The sequence below is a fragment of the Pongo abelii genome, chromosome 17, assembly GCF_028885655.2.
Source record: "Pongo abelii isolate AG06213 chromosome 17, NHGRI_mPonAbe1-v2.0_pri, whole genome shotgun sequence".
Lineage (NCBI taxonomy): Eukaryota > Metazoa > Chordata > Mammalia > Primates > Hominidae > Pongo > Pongo abelii.
In genome coordinates, this window is record NC_072002.2 from 28,241,161 (window position 1) to 28,265,130 (window position 23,970).

Consider the following 23,970-nt stretch of genomic DNA (forward strand, 5'->3'; position numbering starts at 1 on the left):
TGGGGCAGCTTTCTATGGAAAATAGTATGGCAGTTCCTCAAAAAATTAAAAATAGAGCCACCATACATGCACCTGTAATCCCAGCTATTCGGGAGGCTGAGATGGGAGAATCACTTGACCTCGAAGGCAGAAGTTTCAGTGAGCTGAGATCATGCCACTTGCACTCCAGCCTGGGCAACAGAGCAAGACTGTTTCAAAAAAAAAAAAAAAAAAAAAAAGAAGGAAAATAATTTGCCTTCCTTACAAGTCAGTATTGCTTAAAAATATAATTTTGATTGTATGTAATACTAGAAAATATGTTACAGGCTTAAGAGGTTTAAATATGTCCCTAAATAAAATGTTCTTAAAGCAAAAAAAAAAAATTAAGAGCCACCATAAGATCCAGCAATTCCACTTCTGGGTATATACTCAAAAGAATTGAGAGCAGGGACTCAAAGTAATATTTGTCCATCCATGCTGATAGCATCCACTTAATAGCTTTTGGCTATTGGCCATTCACAATAGCCAAAAGTTAGAAGCAATCCAAGTGCTATCAGCAAATGAATGGACAAGCAAAATGTGGTATAAAGGAAAGAAATTCAGACACAAGAAACAACATGGATGAAACCTGAGGACATTGCGCTAAGTGAAAAAGCCACTCACAAAAAGAGAAATACTAGATTATTCCATTTACTTGTGGTGCCGAGTAGTCAAATTCATAGACAGAAAGTAGAATGGATACTTCCAGAGGATAGGAGTGGGATGGGGCGGGGAGGAATGAGGAGTTCGTGTTGGTATGGGTTTGCAACTCCTTTCAAAGAACCTTCTCCAAGCTGGCCTTCTTCTCTTTGGGTTCAGGTGGAATTGGACAAAAAGACTGAGACTAACTCTTAAGCAATGTATGGTCTGAGCTGTTTCACTCAAACAAGAGCTCCCAGTTGGAAAGAGGTAACTAGACCAATAGCACAGTAACGTCCACTGTGGGTTTTATGATGACTTAGGACAATTACATTTTGACATGCAGAGCAGCAGCAGATTGTTATCAAATTTAGCCATGGCTAATGTAAAGCACATTGTATTCATGAGAGTACATAGAGGCAAAATAATGTTTCCATAATAACACCAAAAAACTTCCATTTGCTCATATGCTGTACACATCTAGGAATCCTCCTGGATTTCTAAATCGCATCTAAATTTAGTAGAGATTTCTGGAATTTTATCATTGATCTTTTCACAGTATCTGACTGTAGTTCTAGTTTTGAACATTAACTGACACCAAGATAGCCAATTTATTTTTTAAACCAAAACATTTCAGGAAAATATGAAATATCTACTTTTATTGTTTATGTGTTGTGTGATAAGAATTTTAGCTAGTTTTGTTTGATAACTGGGTGATAATTCTCACTGAATTCTTTATAGTTCAACAAGTCAGACACATTCTAGCAGTTGAAATACCTATGAAGTTGACAAGATATTAAGACAGTTATTATTAATTTTATTATTTGTAGGCTTTGAAGACTTTTTCCTTTTGCAATAAGACTAATACTGAAAAACACTCACAAACTCATAGAGTGCTAGTATATAAACACCTACTTCTTTCAAAACTGAAATCAGTTACCACTGCTCACACAGCCTCCCTGCCCTCCATGTACCAGACTCAGAAAGAGTATATGGATATCTAAGACTTTTCTTAGTTCTAGATTTTTTTCAGCTAATTCCTTCAAAAAATAAATATGCTTGACTTATTAAAAAAAAGACAGTCTTTTTTTTTTTTTTTTGTCTTTTATTATTATTATTATTATTATCATTATTATACTTTAGGTTTTATGGTACATGTGCGCAATGTGCAGGTAAGTTACATATGTATACATGTGCCATGCTGGTGCGCTGCACCCACCAACTTGTCATCTAGCATTAGGTATATCTCCCAATGCTATCCCTCCCCCCTCCCCCCACCCCACAACAGTCCCCAAAGTGTGATGTTCCCCTTCCTGTGTCCATGTGTTCTCATTGTTCAATTCCCACCTATGAGTGAGAATATGCGGTGTTTGGTTTTTTGTTCTTGCGATAGTTTACTGAGAATGATGATTTCCAGTTTCATCCATGTCCCTACAAAGGACGTGAACTCATCATTTTTTATGGCAGCATAGTATTCCATGGTGTATATGTGCCACATTTTCTTAATCCAGTCTATCATTGTTGGACATTTGGGTTGGTTCCAAGTCTTTGCTATTGTGAATAATGCAGCAATAAACATACGTGTGCATGTGTCTTTATAGCAGCATAATTTATAGTCCTTTGGGTATATACCCAGTAATGGGATGGCTGGGTCGAATGGAATTTCTAGTTCTAGATCCCAAAAAGACAGTCTTAATAGTAAACATGGACCATATTTTAAAAATTTTAATGCAGTATAAGTGTTTATGTCTAATATACAATTGCATAAAGCAAAAATGGAAGGTCTTTTCCTCCCATCTGTACCATACCAATATTGTTCTATAAACTGCTTTGTTTTCCTGACTCAAAAACATGCAGACACTTTTTTTCAAGCCAATACGGTAATACCACCTCAATGGCTGCACCTGGATATTATCACAGATCTTAGAAATTAAGCAAACAAGCAGATATATCCAAACACTGAAAATATTTGAAGAAGTATGAAATTTGTGAAATAATAGGTAAATCACAGAAGACAAGAGGAAGATACATTTAGGGCTAATAATGATATTTCAATTATGGTACATAGTTTCTTATTCATGCAAAGGGTATACTAATGGAATCTCAGGGAAGAGACCCTCATAAAACTCTGCCGGGGACAGGGAGAACAGATGTGAAATATTATTGGTCATGAGCAGCTAAGTAACACACTGGTTCCTTCTGAAACAGTCCACCCAAAGAATCCTTTAATCACAATGATCAACTTTTTTTTGGCAAAGAAGTCAGACAGCATTTTTGGGGATAAGAGCACTTGGAAGAGCTCTCACATTTTTGGTTAGAGATACAAATGTTTCTCCTTCACCCCAGGGTGGAGAAGGAACCATGAATTTCCGCTCTTGAAACATTACATAATTTTGACCCTCAGGCCCATCCAACAGTTTGATGAGCCTTAATGGTCAGCTTCATACCTCACCATATTAGGAGAAAATGGAGTTTAGCCTTCATCAGCTGTTTTTGCCTTTTTATTTCCAAACAATACCAGGAAAATATTACATGACAAATTGAATGCAATTGTGTTACATGGAAACTTTTGTTGGAAAAACACCACAAGGTTTAAAATTAAATTTTAAGTGTATGATAATTATCATAAATTCAAAGTGGCATTAAGGAAAGATTTTATTATTCTATTTTTTTCTTCCATTGTCTTTTTAGCCATAACTTATACTATATTTTAGTAGATACCAGAGATCTTTATTACTATTCACATGGAATTAGTATTTTATAACTTCACAACAGTGTAAATATCTTACAGAATATAATTCTCCCTCTACCCTTTATATTACTGTTGTCATCTATGTTGCTTCCTCAGATGTTTACATCCCCAATAGTTATTATTGTTGCTGCTTTAAAATAGTAAGTTTTTTGAAAAACTAAATACATGGTCTTTTAAATTTATCTTTTCTAGAGTTTTTCATTCCTCCCTACATACCTGTTTCCACAACAGATCCTTTCTCTTCAGTTTTGAGAACTTCCTTGAGCATTTCTCTCTCATTCCTTAGCATTTCTTGTACTGTGGATCTGCTGACAACAAATTCCCTCAGCTTTATTTCTGAATATGTTTTTAATTTATTTCCATTTTTGACAAATATTTTTTACTGGGCATAGAACTCTAGGCTGGCAGTTTTTGTTTAAATCCTTTTAAAGAAGTCATTCTATTGTCTTGTTGAGTCTATTGATTCTGATGAGAGTCAGTTACAATTCTTTGATGTTCTTTTAAATATAGTATCTGTTCTCTCTATCTGCTCATAATACATTTTATCTTTTGCTTTTAGCAATTTGAGTGTAGTTCTCAATTCTGATTGAGGTTTACTGAGCTTCAATCTGTGGGCTAATGTCTTTCATCAATTTTGGAATATATCCACATCCATTTTCTCTTCCAATATTTCTTCTGTCACTTTTCCTCTCTCCTCTCCTGGAACTCCAATAACATGACTGTCAGGCTGTTTGATGTTGCCCCAAATATCCTTCATAATCTGCTTTGCTTCCCTCTCCCAACTCTCTCTGTGCTTCAGTGAAAACATTTCTATTTCCCTGTCTTCATTTTTCCTCACTTCTACTGTGTTTAGTCAGCTAAGTCTTCCAATGAATACTTCACTTCCAATATTGTATTTTTTTCATATCAAGAATATCCAATTAGTTCTTTTTAGAGATTCAATTTCTCTGTTGACATTATCCATATTTTTATCCATTTTTGCCCATCTATCCTCTAATTTCTATAACATATTATAATTATAATTGTTATTTGAAAGATCTTATCTCTTAACATCAGTATCTATGCTGTTAATATGTCTGATTAAATATTGATTTAAAAACGACCAATTGCTTATAGGTCACATTTTCCTTTTTCTTCACATATTTCATAACTTTTTATTAGATGGCAGATGTTGTTTTTAAAAGAACTCTAGAAAACTGGAGTAAATAAAGGTTTCCCCCAGAAAGGGCAAGGCTTTTCCTCTATTTGGTAGATAGAGTGAGAGGCAGAGCATGTCAATCCAATCAGGAGTTGAGCTGGGTCTGGGCTGGGTTGCAATTTACATTAGTTTTCATTTATCTCTGGTTTCAAATGCTTCAAGGGGGAAATCTGTCCTGTGTGTACTGTAGGTCCCTCCTGCTAAAAGGGTTTTGAGATAAACACCATGGGACTACAGAGATCTCTCTCTGCTTTACAGCCTGGTCCCCTGTGTTGTTGGAATCCTGTATTGCCAGGGCTCCCAGCAAAAATCCCAAGCGAGAACTAGCTCTGCATTTGGAGCTTCTACAAATTCCAATCTCTTGTGCTAGTGCAGGCAGCCATTAACAGCTCCACTGGTGTCTCCTCACCCCAGTAGAGTCCCTCCACCTAGACAGATATGACCTTTGGCCCAGAACTGCAGAAACTCAGGGAGCAGACATGCCCAGGGAGGTAATGACCACTCGGCTCTGCTCATGTCGCAAGAGTTCTTCCCTGGAACTTGGCTCCTTTAGACTTCTTTGTATCCACAGCTCTCCAACATCGTTTATAAAATATAGATTTTTATATTTATTCCTTTTTTTTCCTAGCTGCTACAGTGGGAACGGTAGTCTGTCACAAATTAGTCTACATCCTAACTGGTAGCAGAACTCCCACAAAACATTGTAAACATAACAGATATTTTTAAAAGTTGCACTTGTTTATGCACAGCTTGCTCTGTGTAACCACAAGTTTAGTTGTTGAGTATATTCCAAAAAAATATTTTTAAAAGACGTACTTCTTACTATGAAATACTCTATGGGCCTTTATTATCTGTTATTTTATGGAGAGGTTTATACATAACGAGTTACTGTCATACACATTACATCATTTGATCCGTATATGCACCCCATGAAGTAGCCAAAGCCAGTATTGTATGTCTCATTGCACAGCAATGGAGAGAGTTACTGGGAGTAAAGTGGGGACACACAGCTTCCGCTTGCAGTTATAAGTAAATGCGAATTCTGTTCTGTGACTTCAAGGCTCAGCACCTTCTGTCCTCAAACTTCTTTGCTAGTCTTACCTTACTTCACTCTCCCACGGCATTAGCACTGGGCATGCTCATCTTTCCTCGGTTTCTCTAAAAAGCCAACTTCTTCCTTCCCTTAGGAAATTTACTCTTTCTGCTCTTTCTTCCTGCAACCTTCTTTCTCCCCAAGCGATTTCTGCAGCAAGATGCTTCTCATCATTCAGCTCGCAACATAAATGCCACCTCTTGGGGGATCCCTTTCCAGGCCACTCTAAAGTAGCATTCCTCCAGTTATTCACTGTCTCAGCTCTCGATGTTCCCTGCTTCTCATTCATTAATAATAAACACTTCATTCACTCATTTGCTTACTTTGTTTTGGGGGGGTCTATTTTTCCCCACTAGAATATAGATGAACCATGTTTGTCTTATTAACACAGTGTGTGGCAAAGGAAAACAACGCAGAAATACTTGCCGAATGAATGACTAGCGTCAGTGGAGCCAGGGCAGGAATTCAACCTTTCCCCATCTGGTCCAAATGCTCTCCCTCCTGTAATTGTTCTTAATTTCAAAAGACCCCTCAGGCATTTGTGTAACTGCTTATAGCTGTAAGTATTTTTATAGCAGAGAAGTGATATAGTGTGGTGATTTAGACAAAAGCTCTGAAGCCAGCTAGCACAGGTTTGAAGGCAGGCTATAGCTCTACAATCTTGAACAAACTACTGAACCTCTGTGACTCCATTTCCTAAACAGCAAAATGGGGATATTAATCACATGCACTTCGAGGGGCTGTTACGAGGAGTGAGTTAATATATGTAAAATGCCTGGCAGATAGTCAACCCATGGGTTAGTGATTGCTACAACTTAATTAATTTGATAGCATGTCCAGAGCTAGATTTAGGGTGTGGCTATCATGGGTGCTAAAATATAACAGGTACATAAAAATGTCCCTAGAGATATCATGAGATAAATAAAACTGTATTTATCAGAATTGCTCTCTGACCCAAGTCTATTCCCAACCCTGTTGTCCCAACTCCCTTGGCCCAGAAGTGGCGATCTGACACAATTCTGGCCAAAGTCACATAAGTAAAAGTCTTCTCCAGGGTTTCAGTGAAATCCTTTGTTTTCCTGATATAGGTGGCACCCCTTTCTCTTTCTCCTTCTCCCTCCTTGGAATGTGGACAAGATGACTGGTGCTGCAGCAGCCACCTTGCCCGTTATGAGAGAAAAGCCAAGAAATTGTAGCAATTGGCCTTGATATTACTGAGTTTTGGAAATAACACCAGATGCTGCCTATCTCTGGACTTCCAGAAATGTGAGAAAAATAAACGCCTATTTTTAAAACCTACTCTCATCTTTGTTGTGTTTGTTATTTGCAGCCAAAATCATTCCTAACTGATAATAGGAAGGAATCCTTTAATAAGTCATTTGGGGCAGAGTGAGATGAGACACCCTCTGTATCCCACTAAGGGGAATATTCAAGTAACAATTTATAGTCAACACAACCTGCCTCGTAAGGAAGGTGGTTGGCATATAACAATTCTCTCTTCTTGTTTTGTTTTTTTTTTGTTGTTGTTGTTTTTTGTTTTTGTTTTGGAATGGAGTCTCGCTCTAGCTCAGGCTGGAGTGCAGTGGCACAATCTCAGCTCACTGAAACCTCCGTCTCTGGGTCCCAGTTCAAGCAATTCTCCTGCCTCAGCCTCCTGAGTAGCTGGGATTACAGGCATGCGCCACCATGCCCAGCTAATTTTTGTATTTTTAGTAGAGACGGGGTTTCACCATGTTGGCCAGGCTGGTCTTGAACTCCTGACTTTGTTTTTTTTTTTTTTTTTTGAGACAGGGTCTCTGCCACCCAGGCTGGAGTGCAGTGGTGCAATCATAGCTACCTGCAGCCTCAATCTCCCAGACTCAAGAGATCCTCCTGCCTCAGCCTCCCAAGTAGCTGGGACTACGGGTGTGCACCACCACACCTGGCTAATTTTTTTTTGTTTTTAGTACAGATGAGGTCTTGTTATGTTACCCAGACTAATCTTGAACTCCTGAGCTCAAGCGATTCTCCTGCCTCGGCCTCCCAAAGTGCTGGGATTACAGGTGTGAGCCACCACACCTGGCCTTCACACAATGATTCTCAATTGTAAGGGCCACCAAATTATTAGCCTAACCCCATGTCTTGGTCTGGCTTTGATCAGTACATTATGGAGTTAAACTTCCTGCTGAAAATATCCCCACCTACATGTACAGGAAATATCTTCACGTTGCTCTCAAACTGAACAGATTCCATGAGTTTTGGGAAGAATATATCAAAACCAAAGATTTCGCCTTCCCTCTACTAGAGAAGAGGAAGACTGAGTTCTCCATTATTTGTCACTGCCGTTGAATGATGCTGGTGGCAGCACAGTGTGGACATCTAGAGAAATTCCTGTGGATACTGATTGCAGTGAGCCTGTAGCAGGGCTCTTTCAAAAGAAACCACTGACTCTCTGGAATAGACCCCGGCACAGTCCAGTTCCACAGCTGTCTGCCCTTTCAGCTTCCTTAGAAGGCCGTTCAGATAGAGCAAGAGGACAAATCCCTTGTTTCTTATTGCTCTGGCTTCTCAGTAATCTTTGGATTCTAACATGTTTATAAACAACTCAACTTGGATGTCCTGCAAAAAAGCACTTGAAAAGCAATAATGATAAAAAGAAGCCATAGTTTCAGACTAACAGGACCAAGAGCACAGAAGGGGTTTCTGCCTTCATTCTTAGGCTCCTAACTCTCTTTTTCTATCTTTCTGCCATGTCATCAGTTTTCTCTGTTAACTTGCCTGGCTGGCCTCATCCCTCTTAGGGGAAAAGAAGAAAGCGAACAAAGCTATTCATCAACAGGTAAATAGGTCTGCCTGAACCTCTCTGTTGGCAGCAAAGAATACAGAAAAATGTGTTTGTAGATTGGGAAGGCTTAAAACAGCAAACAAATCCTTACGCAGCAGGGAATATGGAGGGTTGGATTCTTTCTTTTTTAAAAAAAAAACCAATGACACTCACATCAGTAATTAAGTTGTTAGGCATTTATGGATAACCTCTGAGTACAGCACTATGCAAGTAATGGGAACGGTGGCAATGGAAGAATGAACAACTTCAAACCAAAAATTCACGTGACGGACTTCATTGTGACATTAGCTTTATTGCAGAGGTCTAAAACCAAACCCACAATATATTGAGGTATGCCTGTACATAAATTATATATGTGTGTGTGTATGTGTGTGCTATATATATGACAAACTGAAATATAATCTGTTTCTTAAATTTCCCCATCTTTGTCTGAGGGAGGGAGAGATGGAGAGTGACTGCTAATAGGTGATAATATCTATGTTCTAATATTAATCAGTGGTGATATCCCAACTTTGTGAATACACTAAAAACCACTGAATTGTACACTTTAAAGGAGTAGATTTTATGTTATATGAATTGTATCTCAATTTAAAAATGTATGAGAATTACCCCTGCTTTAATTTTTTAAATTTTGATAATTAAAAGTGCTTTGAGATTTCAAATATTCTTAAGGAAAGGCAAAAATTTTCCCAAAGGGGCATGGGTTGAGAAAGATTTAAAGACACTTCTATGAAAGGTTACTGGTTGCTTTTAGCAAAGGCTAACAGTCAGAGGTAGGAAATGATCTTGTTCCCTGTTCGGCTAATAATCATCTACGTAAGGACAGGCTAAAATGTCTGCTTTGCAGGCAAAGTAAATCACTAAATGTGAATGTTTTATGTTCTGTCTGTGTTAAAACTAATATGCAATTTATAAGCTTGACATATATATTGATTTTGGTAACGCTCAGTCAATCCCACAAGTGACTCTTAACACATTATCCTCAAAGATAAATTGAGGTTATGAGTAGAGAACTAGTTTGGTGCCACCTAATCATTGCTCAGGGGCTCATATTTTTTATCCAATTAGGGGCTACTCAGGAAGGAATCTATAAAAGAGAATACGAGCAAAAAGAAGCTTTTTCTGGCTCTTTACTAACATTCTACCCATTGTCCATTCAGCAACATGTCACTCTAAGAGTCTTGGTAAACTCTAGGTTTTGTGCTTCTGAATTTATACTTCACCAAGTAATCTGGATAAACATCTTTTTAAAAATTGTCTTTTTATATCAAAAGTAAGTTATATATTCTCTCTATTGCTTAATGTCAACTTGCAGTATATATTTTGATTATATAGTTTTGAGGGGCCTGCTACAGCTAGCACTACTATGTATGGCTTTCAAAGCAATTAAAAGTGAGCCCCCCATTCCAGCATCATCTAAGAATTTACCTTGACTTTCTAGCTCCCTCCTGCCTCTCTGATGCTGTGATGTATTTGCGGAATGCAGCCATTTAGCCCCTGTTTCTTCAAATCTCTGGTCTCCATTTATTGCCATTATTACCTAGTCATTAACCTTCAGTCAGGAAATGTGTAAATTCTGCTTGATTGTATCCTCATATTGCTTTTCAGTTTCTTTTGTCTGTTTTCTCGCTTCAGCTCCAAAAATTCAATAATAGCAAAACAGAATCACAAGGTCAAGGATATTATCCGGCAATCTCTCTACCTGCTTGGTGTCCCATGTGGGCATTCTCGGGTGGATGGGCTTTACAGAGCTTGGTCCAGCTTCACAGGCTTTCCCTGAGTGGGACTGGCTTTCCTCCTCACGGGCCCTCACTTCAGCTCAGCTTCAAACTATTCTGTACAAAGTCCACAGTGAAACACAAGTACAAACTTATTAAATTCTATGAGGGGTGAGTTGGCCATTTGAATGAAGGTGTATCAACCTTCCTTATTCTTCTTCTTTCACAATATGCTTTTTCCACACTTAGAGTCACTCCATGACAGTTTTAACTCTGTAGGGTCCCCTGGAGAATAACCATTCTGTGCTCCATCAGTTGTCATTGGCTGACTTTGAGAAGGCTGCTTCCTAAGTTCCACATAAACAGCTTTGAATTGGAAATCCATAACTAGGGTTTCCAATGAAACAGAGGATCCCAGGATTAGAGATCCTCTGTTTGAGAGGGAGATCCTCTGATTGAGAGGGAATTTCAGAAATGCCTGAATAAATCACCACATTTTATAGATATGAAAAATGAATCTCAGAGGGGCAGTAAGTTGTCCAAAGTGACACAGCTAATTATTGAGAAATGGAACTACAAATTTGGTCTCCTGGTGCCTAATTCCATGCTCTTTCCCCCATCATCCGTCTCCTGCCTACTTATACTTTATATTCTTCACTCACTTAAAAAATATAAGGCTTCACACTTTTATATTAGAGATTATCCTTTTTGTTCCCTTAATGTATTTCTGAAAAGCATATAACAAAATAAGTTATCAAATTGTGTATATTTTTTACTATAAAATATGTTAAGAAATATGTCCCCAGCCAAGTTTTATTAAAGATCAAAGACAGCTCTATGCATAATTATCATAAAATATATGGATGTTTAAAACTGTATGTAAAACTCTCTAAAAATTTGAAAGTGAATCAATAAAATTGGCAGGTGTAGCTGACCAAATACACTGGCTATGTAAGTTATATATAGAGAGATGCTACACATTAAAAAGCAACTGCTGTATATTTGATCTAAAAGGAGTGTATCAGCACTATTCACTATTAAACATGAATGACATTTTAAGTTTACCTATAGGTTAACCTATTAGAATGCATGAAGTTTCTTGAAATAGTGTCAATAATTCATGTCTTCTATTTTAAAATCATTCAAGGAAGAAGAAGCTAAGACTTCCATTTTAGTCAGCTTTCCCTGTGGTAGGTAGAGACATTTCCAAAGTATCATAGCCAGGTTAAAATATGATAAATTCTAAATCCACATTCTTATTATTCACATCATTGACAATAATCATCGTCCACCCAACTGAAAGCATTTGACATTAGTTCTCTATCTCACCCTCTCCAGTTTACTGGAAACACTGTTCATCATCAGATGAATTCCTTGAGAAAACTGCAAAGCCAGCAGTCAGAGCACTTCATGCTGTTTAAAAATGCCATGAAAACAACAGTCATAATTAGGACCCTCAAAATCCCTCTCACTGCATGACAAAGAAAGGCACAGATCAGTAATCCGAATGCCGATGGTCAACACGAACGTTAGAAAGACAAGAGCTGTAAGTTCTGTCAAAAGAGAACCAAATAAATAATCTGATACTGGCTGACACTTCACATGGTGGGGTTCTTGTCGTCAGTATCTCTGAAGCTCTTCCACAGTCAAGGTGAATGGCTTTAAGGACCTCAGTATCTAATCCCTGACAGGAGACAAAAAACTATACGTCTCTGATCAATAGCTGATGCCATGGGGATGGAGAGTAACTTATTTTCTGTCATCTTAGTCAGGTGAAGCTCTTTCTAAGAGGAATAACCCAAATCAGGAAGGTTTCCCTCCTAAGCCTTCCTGTCCACTCATTTTCCAGTAATGTTACTGCCTTTCTCTACCACTGGCCAGCATTCATCATGATAGTCATTCCTTGAATAGACTCTTTTGTGAGCAAATCTGTTGAGCTTTCATCCAATTTTTAAAAACACAGAGAAATAAGATCTTGCATTTCACTGTATTTACTTCCAATTATTTAAAACAAGAAGCTGCTTAGTAATATTTTGATTTTGATGGCTAGCCAAGTGATATCGGAAAAGGGTTTTAATTTTGCTTCCATTTTCCATTCTAAAGCTCCCTCTTTAAAACAAAAATTACCCATATTCTGCTTACCAGAATATCTATATTTCAGTAGAGTTGTAAAACAAAATTCTATCAAGGCTCCCACTAGTCCAAACAGCTCCTCTGTATGAATTAAATAAAGACTAGCCTCTGTGGGAAAATATGGTTTGGCTATTGGAGCAAGCCTGCATTCTTACTCAGAAAACAACCTGGAAAAGTATTCATTGACCCTGAATTCTGCTCAATGACTCATAGTTTCCCATTTATTTCCATTATAGAATTCTTCTCGAAAAATGTCTGTCTCCAGCCAAACTTTTGGAATCATATAGTTGAGAAAAAAATTTTATTAAGTGAATGGTAAATGTGGATTGATATTAATTCATTGACAAAAATTAATAATTAATGGGAAAGATTGTGAATATTACATATGGCTATTTGAGTAACCTTTTGAGAAATAGGCTTTTACAAAAGATTTTCTGGTTTTATTATCCCAGGAAGAATTGAAAAAAAGAAAAAACAGCACTATGTATTTCTGTAAAGGAGGCACAAAACTAAATACATTGTAGTAGAAAAAAATAGACGTGTAGTGTTAAAGACTCTAGAAGGAAGGTAAGTGAAAGTTTCTAGAGCCCTCCCACAGCCCTCTGCACTTCTGAACACAGTGAACACGACTAGTTAAGGTCCACTGTACTTGGAAATATGTTTGAATGTACTTAATAGACATATAATAGATAACCTGTACATAGCAAACCCTCAAAAATGTTTACTGAAATAAGTGAACAGACTTTGAGAAGAAAGAGTGGCTAGGTCCATTTCCCATTTTGGTAAGTGAATGCATGACAATCAGCAAATTCAATCGCTGGTTCAGTGAAGATTCTTGTCCTTCTTCAGCCTTTTCTGCTGTCCAGTCTACCAAATTAGTTATTAATAATGTTCATATCCATGATTTTAGATGTTTTATTCATTTAGTCAATGAGCATTATATTAACACATCAGTAAGTTTGTAGAAAGTTGGCAAGGGTGACCCTAGTTGCAGCAGCAAGATTAAGAATCCAGGAATATCCTTCGAATGGCCAGATACTGTAGATACTTTTACAATCAATTGGACTAGAACTCTGTAATATTTGACTCAGCTGATAGGCCCTCCTTCTTGAAACTGGTGCAGTGGCTTGGAGTATTTATTTTGCTAAAAATTTCTTACAGAACTTTATAAAACACAGATGTTTGGGCCCTAATCACACAGAAATTTCAATTCAGAAGATTTGGGGAGAGGCCCAAATATATGTATTTTTATTAGCACCCCACCTCCATGACCACTATGTAATGCTAGTGCCACTTATTTGTTAGTCAGACTTTGAGAAACACAGATCTGTCTCCTAGCAGAATGAACACTCTCTCCTGATTCTCTAAAACTCTCTGAATAGTGCTCCTCTGTCTACTTTCTGAATGCTCTTTATCTACCAATCTTTATCTACTGGCACCTCACAAAGTTCCACCTCTAGCACACAGCTCTTCATACTCTATACAACACCCTCTCCCCAAAGCTTTTCCTACCTTAGAGTTTAGCTTTAACCTATATGATGATACATTTCCAGTCCTTAATCCCATCCTTAACTACTCCCTCAGACTCACATCTAACAACCCACTGGGCTGGGCCCATGCCTATAATCCCAATACAGGGATTGGGATTATTGGAAGGTCAAGGGGGGCTGATTGCTTGAATCCCAGAGTTTGAGACCAGCCTGGGCAACATGGTGAAACCCTGTGTCTACAAAAGGAAAAAGAAAAGCCCACTGAACATCTCTATCTGGATGTTGCAATGAAACTGCTCAAGACAATGGGATGTAGTTATTCAACCATACATCCTACAGACTGATGACTGGGTGCCTTTGTTCATGCTTTCCCTGGGCTTGGAATCTTTCCTTCCACTGCTATCTGACTTAATTTAAGATTCATTTTAGGTGCCCTCTCCTGAAGGCAAGAACTTCTCAAACCCATCCTTCATTCCTTTATACATGGGCTGATGAAATTCTGAGCATACTTCTATCAATACACTTATTGGTATCTCATAAAAAATATAAAAATAATTTGTAGGTACATGCTTTGGAATTCATACAGAGATAAAGGCAGAAACTTATATTGAACTTTCTCAACAATCAGCTGAAATTTTGGCTTGATAGCAAAAAGGAAAAAACTAAATTTCTCCAAAGTATCCACTAATTTAGAGGTGAAGGTGAATTAGGAAACACAAGCAAAGAGAAGACTAAAAATTTATTTCTGAAGAAATTTACTGACTATAATATAGTGACAATAATTAGTTTAACAACTATTTATCGAGTACCTAAAAATACTAGGTACAAGATTCAAGATGCCAGACACCATTCTAGGTACTGCAAATCTAGCAATGAACAAAAAGGCCTAGCCCTCTGATATGGTTCGGCTCTGTGTCCCCACTCAAATCTCATGTTGAATTGTAATCCCCAATGTTGGAGGTGCGGCCTGGTGAGAGGTGATTGGATCATGGGGGTGGTTTCTAATGGTTTAGCACCTCTAATAGTTTAGTCTCCCTAGTGCTGTTTCATGATAGAGTTCTCATAAGATCTGGTTGTTTTAAAAGTATGTAGCACCTCCCCCTTTGCTTGCTTGTTTTCTCTTTCTCTCTTTCCTGCTGGCCATGTAAATATGTGCCTGCTTCCCCTTCACCTTCTGCCATGATTGTAAGTTTCATGAGGCCTCCCCAGAAGCAGAAGCCTGTACAGCCCACAGAACCGTGGGCTGGTTAAACTTCTTTCCTTTATAAATTACCCAGTCTCAGGTATGTCTTTACAGCAATGTGAGAATGAACTAATATACCCTCATTATGGTTTCATTCTAGTAAGGGCAAATGGAGCCAAAACAAATACTTTATATGGTCATTTGTGCAGGTACATAGGTTAAAAATATATAAAGTGAATTTCCATTTCCAACTATGACAGCAATGGGGATCAAAATTACTCTCCCACTGTAAACAACTAGAAACTGGACAAATAGAGGAAGCAGCCATTTTAAGATTTGACAAGAGGCAAAACAGGACTATGATGCCAGGGAGAAAGAAAACAAATTAAGTTAGCCTTCTAATCAATGTGGCTTTCTACTTAGAGGAATTTCCAAAATAGAGCACATGGAAGGAGTTCCTGCACGGAGCCCAGTAGTCTCACTGAGGTGAAGAAGCAGAGATCAAAGCTCAGGAAGGCGAGTCGGCTAGAATCTTCTGGTCAGAGCACCAGAAAAATACAATCAATGAAGAGATACTGCTTTAGGAATTGGCATGGGGGTCCCCTTGACTCTGGCTGAATGCCCATCAGGGCTGCATGAGTTGAACCTTCTCAGGATCAGGCAAAAATTAACTTCTACACAAAGAACCAGGGAGCTATAATCCGAAAGTTCCCACTGCTCATACAGAGCTAGGAAAATGTATGTACAATGGTGTGTATACTAAAAATATATATATCAAGTGGACTTATGCTTTAAACTATGACAGAGTAACAGACTTCACACCTGCCAGAGTAAAGAGACATGGTCAAATACACAAGATATACAATGGAAACCTTAGAAGTCTCATGCCTTACTAAGAAGGCTAAATTTGCTCTAGCTAGAGGCTGCTCTAGAATGTAACCCCTGAAAAAATATCCACAAGAAACTGAACTAGCTGCCAAAATACAGCTGTACACTCTTTAAGGAAATACAACAAAATCTAGGACTCGCCCACTTGAAATTGACAACTTCCAAAATCCAATGAAAATTACTTAATAAATGAAAAAGAAAGAAAAAGGAACAAATAATGAGAAGAAAAATCTCAATAGAAAGACACAGAGATGATGGAGTTAGCAGAAAAAATGTTAAAACAGCTATAATAAAAATACTCAAAACCTTTAAAGCTTTAAAATACAACATGAATATAATAAGGGAAAAGAAGACATAAATGAGAAATTTCTATACATAAAAAATACAATATGTGAAATAATACCTCCAATGAGTAGAATTAACAATACATTAGATACTGGTGAAAAAAACACTGGTGAATAAACAGAAACACACAGAGAAAAAAGAGTGAAAAAATAAATAAACAGAGCCCCTGTGACCAAATAGGAGGATGTCAGATGGCCTCATAAATGTGTCAGCTTCCAGCCAAGATGGAGTAACAGGAACCAGACTCACTTCCCACTTGAAATGAAAAACACACACACACACATACACAAAATATATGAAACGATTCTCAAGTTATTGAATGTCAGGAAGCTGAAAACAGTGATCCTGGAGGAACAGGGAATAAACAAGTTGAGCCCCACAATAGCCCCAGTTTATTGCTTAGGGAGAGCTTCCAGGCCATGGGGCAGAAGCAGGGAACCCAGCTGGGCCTGATGGTCTGAGTTTAGGAAATGGAGCTGGGAATCAAGGAAGCCCTGGAGCTCACAGAACAGGATACTGGTGAAGAGAGATCTCCAAAGACAAAGAACTCTGGAGCTCCTCAGAGGAGCCCCGTCAAGCCTTCAGCTGAATAGAATCAGCAAATTCATATATGGAAACTACCCTCAGTCAGGAAAAATCACTGGAAGAATCAGATAACAGGATCCCAGTAATCACCGAGGGTCAGGAATAGTTTGTGTTCTCAGCAGCTTAAGTGGAAAAGTTCATAATTTATAAGACCTTGAATAGAGTATTCAGAAGAGTTTTGCCTCTAGAGTGGGGAAAAGCTTTTCCTTAGACTAAATGCTCTGGTCTTACCTGACAAATCTTAAAAGTAAGATATGAAAGGATCAAATAGTTTTCAAGTGCCAGAACAAAGCTCAAAAATATTTATAGAACTATAAAAGTATCCAGCCCCTAATAAAACAAAAATCCACACTGCAAATTCCAATAAAAATGACGAGGCTTGCAAATAAGCAACAGAATATGACTCATAATGAGGAGAAAATTCAATCACTACAAATGAACCTTGTAATGACAGGTGACAGAATTAGTAGACAAGGACATGAAAACAGTTATTACAACTTTATTCTGCATGTTTAAGAAGCCAGAGAAAATACTGACATCTTAAGAAAACACAAAGAACATTTTCTAAACACCCTAACAGAATGATGAAAACACAAAAACCACAGATTCAAAGGATAAGAAATATGAAGAAAACAACACCATGGTGCATCGTAATCAACTTATTAGCAATTGAGTTAGCAATTGAATTAGCAATAAAGGAAAGATCTTAAAATCAATCAGAGGAAAACAAACAAAAAAGCCTGTATGTACAGAGGAATAAAGAAAAGGACGCCAGCAGATGTTTTTGTCAGAAACAATACAATCTGAAAGATAGCATAACAACATCTTTTAAGTACTTGAAGAAAAACTATCAACCCAATGAAAATATCCTTTGAAAATAAAAGAGAAATAAGGTTTTTTCAGACATAAAAATGATGAAAGATTCAGCAGCAGCAGATCTTCCCTATAAGAAATGTTAAAGGAAATCCTTCAAGCAGAAGGAAAATGATACCAAATGGAAATATGAATCTACAATGAGAATGAAGAGCATAAGGAACAATAACTTCAAGGTTAAATATAAAATTATTTTCCGATTACTTAAATGTCCTTAAAATTGATTGTTTAAAACAAAAATAATAAAAATGCATGACAATAGCAGAAAGGCCTGCAAGGGAGAGGAGATACAGAAGTGGACTGTTATAAAATTTTTGTCATATATATATATATGACAAATAAAAATATAGTCATATTTGACTATATGACTATTCTCTTTGCATATATATTTCAATCTTTTTTTCTATTTTATTTTGGAAAGTTTCTACTGCTTTTGCCTACAAATTCACTAATCTTTTTCTTGTGCTATGTCTACTAAGCTTTTTCTTAGACTAAATGCTCTGGTCTTACCTGACAAATCTTAAAAGTAAGATATGAAAGTTTCTTTTTAACCTCAGACAATTTACTTCAAGGTAAACTGATAAAGATTATAATACATAGCTTAAAGGAATCACTAAAATAACACAACAAAGAGATGTTAAGCAAATAATACTCAATTAAACCAAAAGAAGCCAAAAAAAGAAGAAAAAGAAGAATGAAAAAAGGAAAAACAGTCGAGCACGGTGGCTCACGCCTGTAATCCCAGCACTTTGGGAGGCTGAGGCGGGCGGATTGCCTGAGCTCAGGAGTTCGACACCAGCCTGGGCAACATGGTGAAACTCCGCCTCAACTAAAAAAAAAAAAAAAAACAAACTAGCCCAGCATGGCAGCATGCGCCTGTAGTCCCAGCTACTTGGAAGGCTGAGGCAGGAGAATTGCTTGAACCCGGGAGGCGGAAGTTGCAGTGAGTCGAGATCTTGCCACTGCACTCCAGCCTGGTGACAGAGTGAGATTCTGTCTCCAAAAAATTTAAAAAAAAGGAAAAATATAAGGCAAATAAAAATAATATTTAAATGCAACCACATCAATAATCACATTAAAGTATAAATGGTCTAAACCTCTCAATTAAAAAGAAAAGGTGGCCAGGCGTGGTGGCTCATGCCAGTAATCCCAGCACTTAGGAGGCTGAGGTGGGTGGATCACCTGAGGTCAGGAGTTCGAGACCAGCCTGGCCAACATGGTGAAACTGCGTCTCTACTAAAAATACAAAAATTAGCCAGGCATGGTGGCAGACACCTGTAATCTCAGCTACTCAGGAGGCTGAGAAAGGAGAATCGCTTGAACCTCGGAGGCAGAAGTTGCAGTGAGTTGAGATCTTGCCACTGCACTCCAGCCTGGGCAACAAGAGTGAAATTCCGTTTCAAAAAAAAAGAAAAAAGGCAAAGGTTATCAGACCAGATTAAAAAGCAATACGGAACAGTATGCTGGATATAAATAGCTTAAAATTAAAGGTAAAAAAACCATGCCATGCTAAAACAAATCAAATGAAAGTTGTAGTGGCTATGTTAATAGGGGAAAAATTTTATTATAGAGCAAAAAGATGTCTGTAGATTAAGCAAATCATTTTATAATAATCAATATGATCAATGAAGACGAAATAACAATCTTCAAATTTTACATACTAACAAGAGCTTCAAAACAAATACAGCAAAAACTCAGAGAACAGCCAGGAAAAATAGACAAAAACCAAAATTACAGTGAAAGATTTCAAAACCCCTCTTTCAGCTGGGCATATTGGCATGTGCCTGATGTACCTGCAGTTCTGGCTATTCAGGAGACTGAGGCAGGAAGACAGTGTTAGCCCAGAGGTTCAAGGCCAGCCTGGGCAACATAGCAAGGCCATGTCTCTAAAAATATAAATAAATAAATAACTTTTCCTAAAAAATCCTCTTTCAATAATCTATAGAACAGGTAGATACTAAATAAGTAAGTATATAAAAGACAACTTATTTGACATTTATAAAACATTTCACCCATTAATAGCAGAATACACATTCTTTTCAAGTACACATAGAACATTTACCAATATAGATACTGTTTAGTCTATACAAAAAGTGTCAATAAATTTAAAAGGATCCAAATCATAGAAATATGTTCTTTGACTACAATCAAATTAAATTACAAATCTATAATGGAAAGATATCTGGAAAATCCTGGACTATTTTGAAACCAAATAACATACTTCTAATTACCCAATGGGTCAAAAGAGAAATAAAAATGAAACCAGAAAGTGTAAAAGTATTAAAAATGTACATAACAAAATTTGTGGGACATTGCTAAAGCAGTGGTTGGAGGGAAATTTGTAACATTAAACACCTATAATGTCCAAGCAATGACTTCAGCTTTGATCTTAAAAGAGACAAATAGCAAACTAAATCCAAAATAAGCAGAAAAAATAGGAAATAACAAGTACCAGAACCAAAAAACAATGAAGCAGAAAACAGAAAAAAAAAAAAGAATAAATCAATGAAACCAAATGCTTGTTTTTAGAAAAGATCAATACAATTAATAAACCTTTATCCAGATGGATCAGGAAAAAGAGAAGACACAAATTAGCAATGTCAGCAATGAGAGAGGTGATATCACTACAAATTTTACTGATATTAAATGAAAAATACTGGAATATTACAAATAACTTTATGCCAACAAGCTCACCAACTTAGTGTAAAAGATAAATTCCTTGTAAAACACAATCTACCAAAGCTCACTCGAGAAGAAATAGATAACCTGAATAGCCCTTTATCTATTAAAGAAATTGAACTTGTAATTTAAAACTTTTCTACCAAGAGGCTGGGTGCAGTGGCTCACACCTGTAATCCCAGCACTTTGGGAGGCCGAGGTGGGTGGGTCACAAGGTCAGGAAATCAAGATCATCCTGACTAATACGGTGAAACCCCGTCTCTACTAAAAATACAAAAAAATTAGCCAGGCGTGGTGGGAGGTGCCTGTAGTCCCAGCTACTCGGGAGGCTGAGGCAGGAGAATGGCGTGAACCCAGGAGGTGGAGCTTGTGGTGAGCCAAGATCACGCCACTGTACTCCAGCCTGGGCGACAAAGTGAGACTCTGTCTCAAAAAAATAAATAAATAAAAATAAAATTAAAAAATAAAAATAAAAACTTTTCTATCAAGAAAACTCCAGGTCCAGATGGCTTCATCAGAGAATTTCTACAAACATTTAAGAAAAAGATAATTTATTATTTTTCTTCTTAAAAAAAGTTCTTCAAAAACTCTTTCAGAAAATTGAAGAGGAGGGAACACTCACTAACTCATTCTATGAGACCAGCATTACCCAAATACCAAAACAAGACAGACATAACATGAAAAGGAAGCCATCAGCTAATGTCCCCTATATACACAGGCAGAAGTATTATTAACAAAATTTTAGCAAATCAATCTACTCTATATAAAAAACATAATGCATCATAACCAAATGGGGTTCATCCTGGGACTACAAGGATGATTTAACGTTTGAAAAATAATCAATGGAATTCATCAGATTAACAGATGAAAAAATAAAAACCGCATGATCATCGCAATATATGGGAAAAAAGTACTTGACAAAATCCAGCATCCTTTCCTGTAAAAAAATTCTTAGCAAATTAGGAATAGAAGGGTACTATCTCAACCTGTAAAGGGAATCTAGGAAAAACAGTAATATCATATTTAATGATGAAAGACTAAATGTTTTCTTCCTAAAGTCAAAGATAAGACCTGGATGATTGTTCTCACCACTTCTATTCAACATTGTACTAAAAGTTCTAACCAACGCAATCAGCTAAGAAAAAGATAGAAAAGGTATCCAGATTGGAAAGAAAGAAATAAACTAGCTATATGTAGATATCATAAAAAATTTATATTTAGAAAATCTTATAGAATACATTAAAAGCAACTAAAATTAATCCATGAATTTAGCAAAGTTATGATACATGAGTAATATAGAAAGCAATAATTGTATTTCTATATATTAACAGTGAGCAATCAGAAAACTTTAAAAACAATGCCATTTACAATTGCATAAAATATTCTAACAAAAGATGTGCAAGATCTGTACACTGAACACTGCAAACATTGCTGAGAAATTAAAGAACACCTAAATTAATGAAGAGATATAACTTGTTCAAAGATTGGAAGATTTAGTATTTTAAGATGTTATGTGAATTAGTACAGCCACTATGAAAAAGTGTATAGAAGTTCCTCAAAAAACAAAAAATAGGCTGGGCATAGTGGCTAAAGCCTGTAATTCTAGCACTTTGGGAGGCCAAGGTGGGCAAGATCACTTGAGGTCAGGAGTTCAAAACCAACTTGGCCAACGTGGTGAAACCCCATCTCTATTAAAAATACAAAAATTAGACAGATGTGGTGGCAGGCACCTGTAATCCCAGCTACTCAGAAGGCTGAAGCAGGAAAATTAATTGAATCCAGGAGGCAGAGGTTGCAGTGCACTGCAATCCAGCCTGGGCGACAGAGTGAGACTCCATCTCAAAAAAAAAAAAAAAAAAAAAAAAAAGAACTACCATATGATCCATATGATCCAGCAATTCCACTACTGCACTACTGCACATATATAAAAGGAAATCAACATATCAAAGAGATATTTGCACTCTCATGTTTATTGTAATACTTTCGTGTTTATTGTAGCACAATAGCCAAAATATGGAAATCAAGCTAAATGCTCATCAATGGATTGATAAATGGATAAAGAAAATGTGGTATACCTACACAATGGAATATTACTCAGCCATTAAAAAGAAAGAAAGCTGGTCATTTGCAGCAACATGGATGGAACTGGACGTCATTATGTTAAATGAAATAAGCCAAGTACAGAAAGACAAATATCTCATGTTTTCACTCACTTGTGGGAACTAAAACCATGAATCTCGTTAAGATAAAGGGTAGACTGGTAGTTACCAGAGGCTGAAAAGGGTAGAGGATGAAGAGAGGTTAATTAATGGGTACAAATTTACAGTTAGATAGAGGAAATAAGATCTAGTGTTTGATAGATCAGTAAGGTGACCAGTGGCCTATTTATAATAATTTATCATACATCTCAATATAGCTAAGAAGGGAATAGTTTGAATGTTTCTGGAATAAAGAAAAGACAAATATTTAAGGTTATGGATATCTCAATTAGACTGACTTGATCTTTACAAATTATATCAATGTATTAAATTATCTTAGGTACTCTCAAAATATGTACATTATACAGCAAATTTTAAAAGTCACATTAAAAAAAAGATGTCAATTCTCCCCAAGTTGATCAATATATTCAATGATTCAAATGAAATCCCAACCAAAATCCTAGCAGGCTTTCTTCATATAAATTGATGAGCTTTCTAAAGCTCATATGAAAATGCAAAGAACCTGAAATAGCCAAAACTACTGTGAAAAAGAAGAAAGTCAGCACACTTATATTATGTGTCTCAAGACTTGTTATAAAATTATAGTAAGAAAGCAATGTGGTACTGCCATCAAATAGGCTCAGATTAGAACAGAATAGAGCCCAAAAATACACTAACACATATGTTGTTAATTAATTTTCAACAAAGGTGCAAAGGCAGCTAACTAGGGAAAAGATCATCTTTTCAATAAATAGTACTGGAACAACTAGAAATTCACATGCAAAAAAAATTTAAAGGCCTTCCATCCATACCTCATACCACACACCATATACAAAAATGAACTCAAAATGGATCATAGACCTAAACGTAAAATCTAAAACCTTTTAAAACTTCTAGAGGAAAACGCAAAAGAAAATAAAAATCTTTGTGACCTTGGCTTAGGCATATTTGAAAGATAGGACACAAAAATCAGGATCCATGACTTAACAATTCTTCTGCTCTTCAAAAGACATTGACAAAAGAATGAAAACATAAGCCACATACTTCAAGAAAATAATGGCAAATCATATATCTGATAAAGTACTTATATCCAGAATACATAAAGAACTTTCAAAATTCAGTAATAATCAAACCACTGTATTTTTTTAAATTATACTTTAAGTTCTGGGATGCATGTGCAGAACATGCAGGTTTGTTACATAGGTGTACATGTGCCATGGTGGTTTGCTGCACCAATCAACCCCTCATCTACATTAGATATTTCTCCTAATGCTATTCCTCCCCTAGTCCCCCATCCCCTGACAGGTCCCAGTGTGTGATGTTCCCCTCCCTGTGTCCATGTGTTCTCATTGTT

General features: G+C 36.8%; 1 protein-coding gene across 3 annotated transcripts in view; it reads right to left on the reverse strand.

Moving 5' to 3' along the window:
- Positions 1-23,970, reverse strand: part of ARHGAP28 (Rho GTPase activating protein 28) — a 202,339-nt gene that overhangs the window by 102,578 nt on the left and 75,791 nt on the right. Inside the window, exon 1 of one of the 3 annotated variants that reach the window (XM_009252254.4) lies at positions 10,227-10,411. The exons of the other annotated variants lie outside the window; for them this stretch is intronic. The gene's annotated coding sequence lies outside the window, so the exon portion shown is untranslated. Of the gene's footprint in view, positions 1-10,226; positions 10,412-23,970 lie in introns of those variants that run through there. 3 annotated transcript variants of the gene reach the window in all.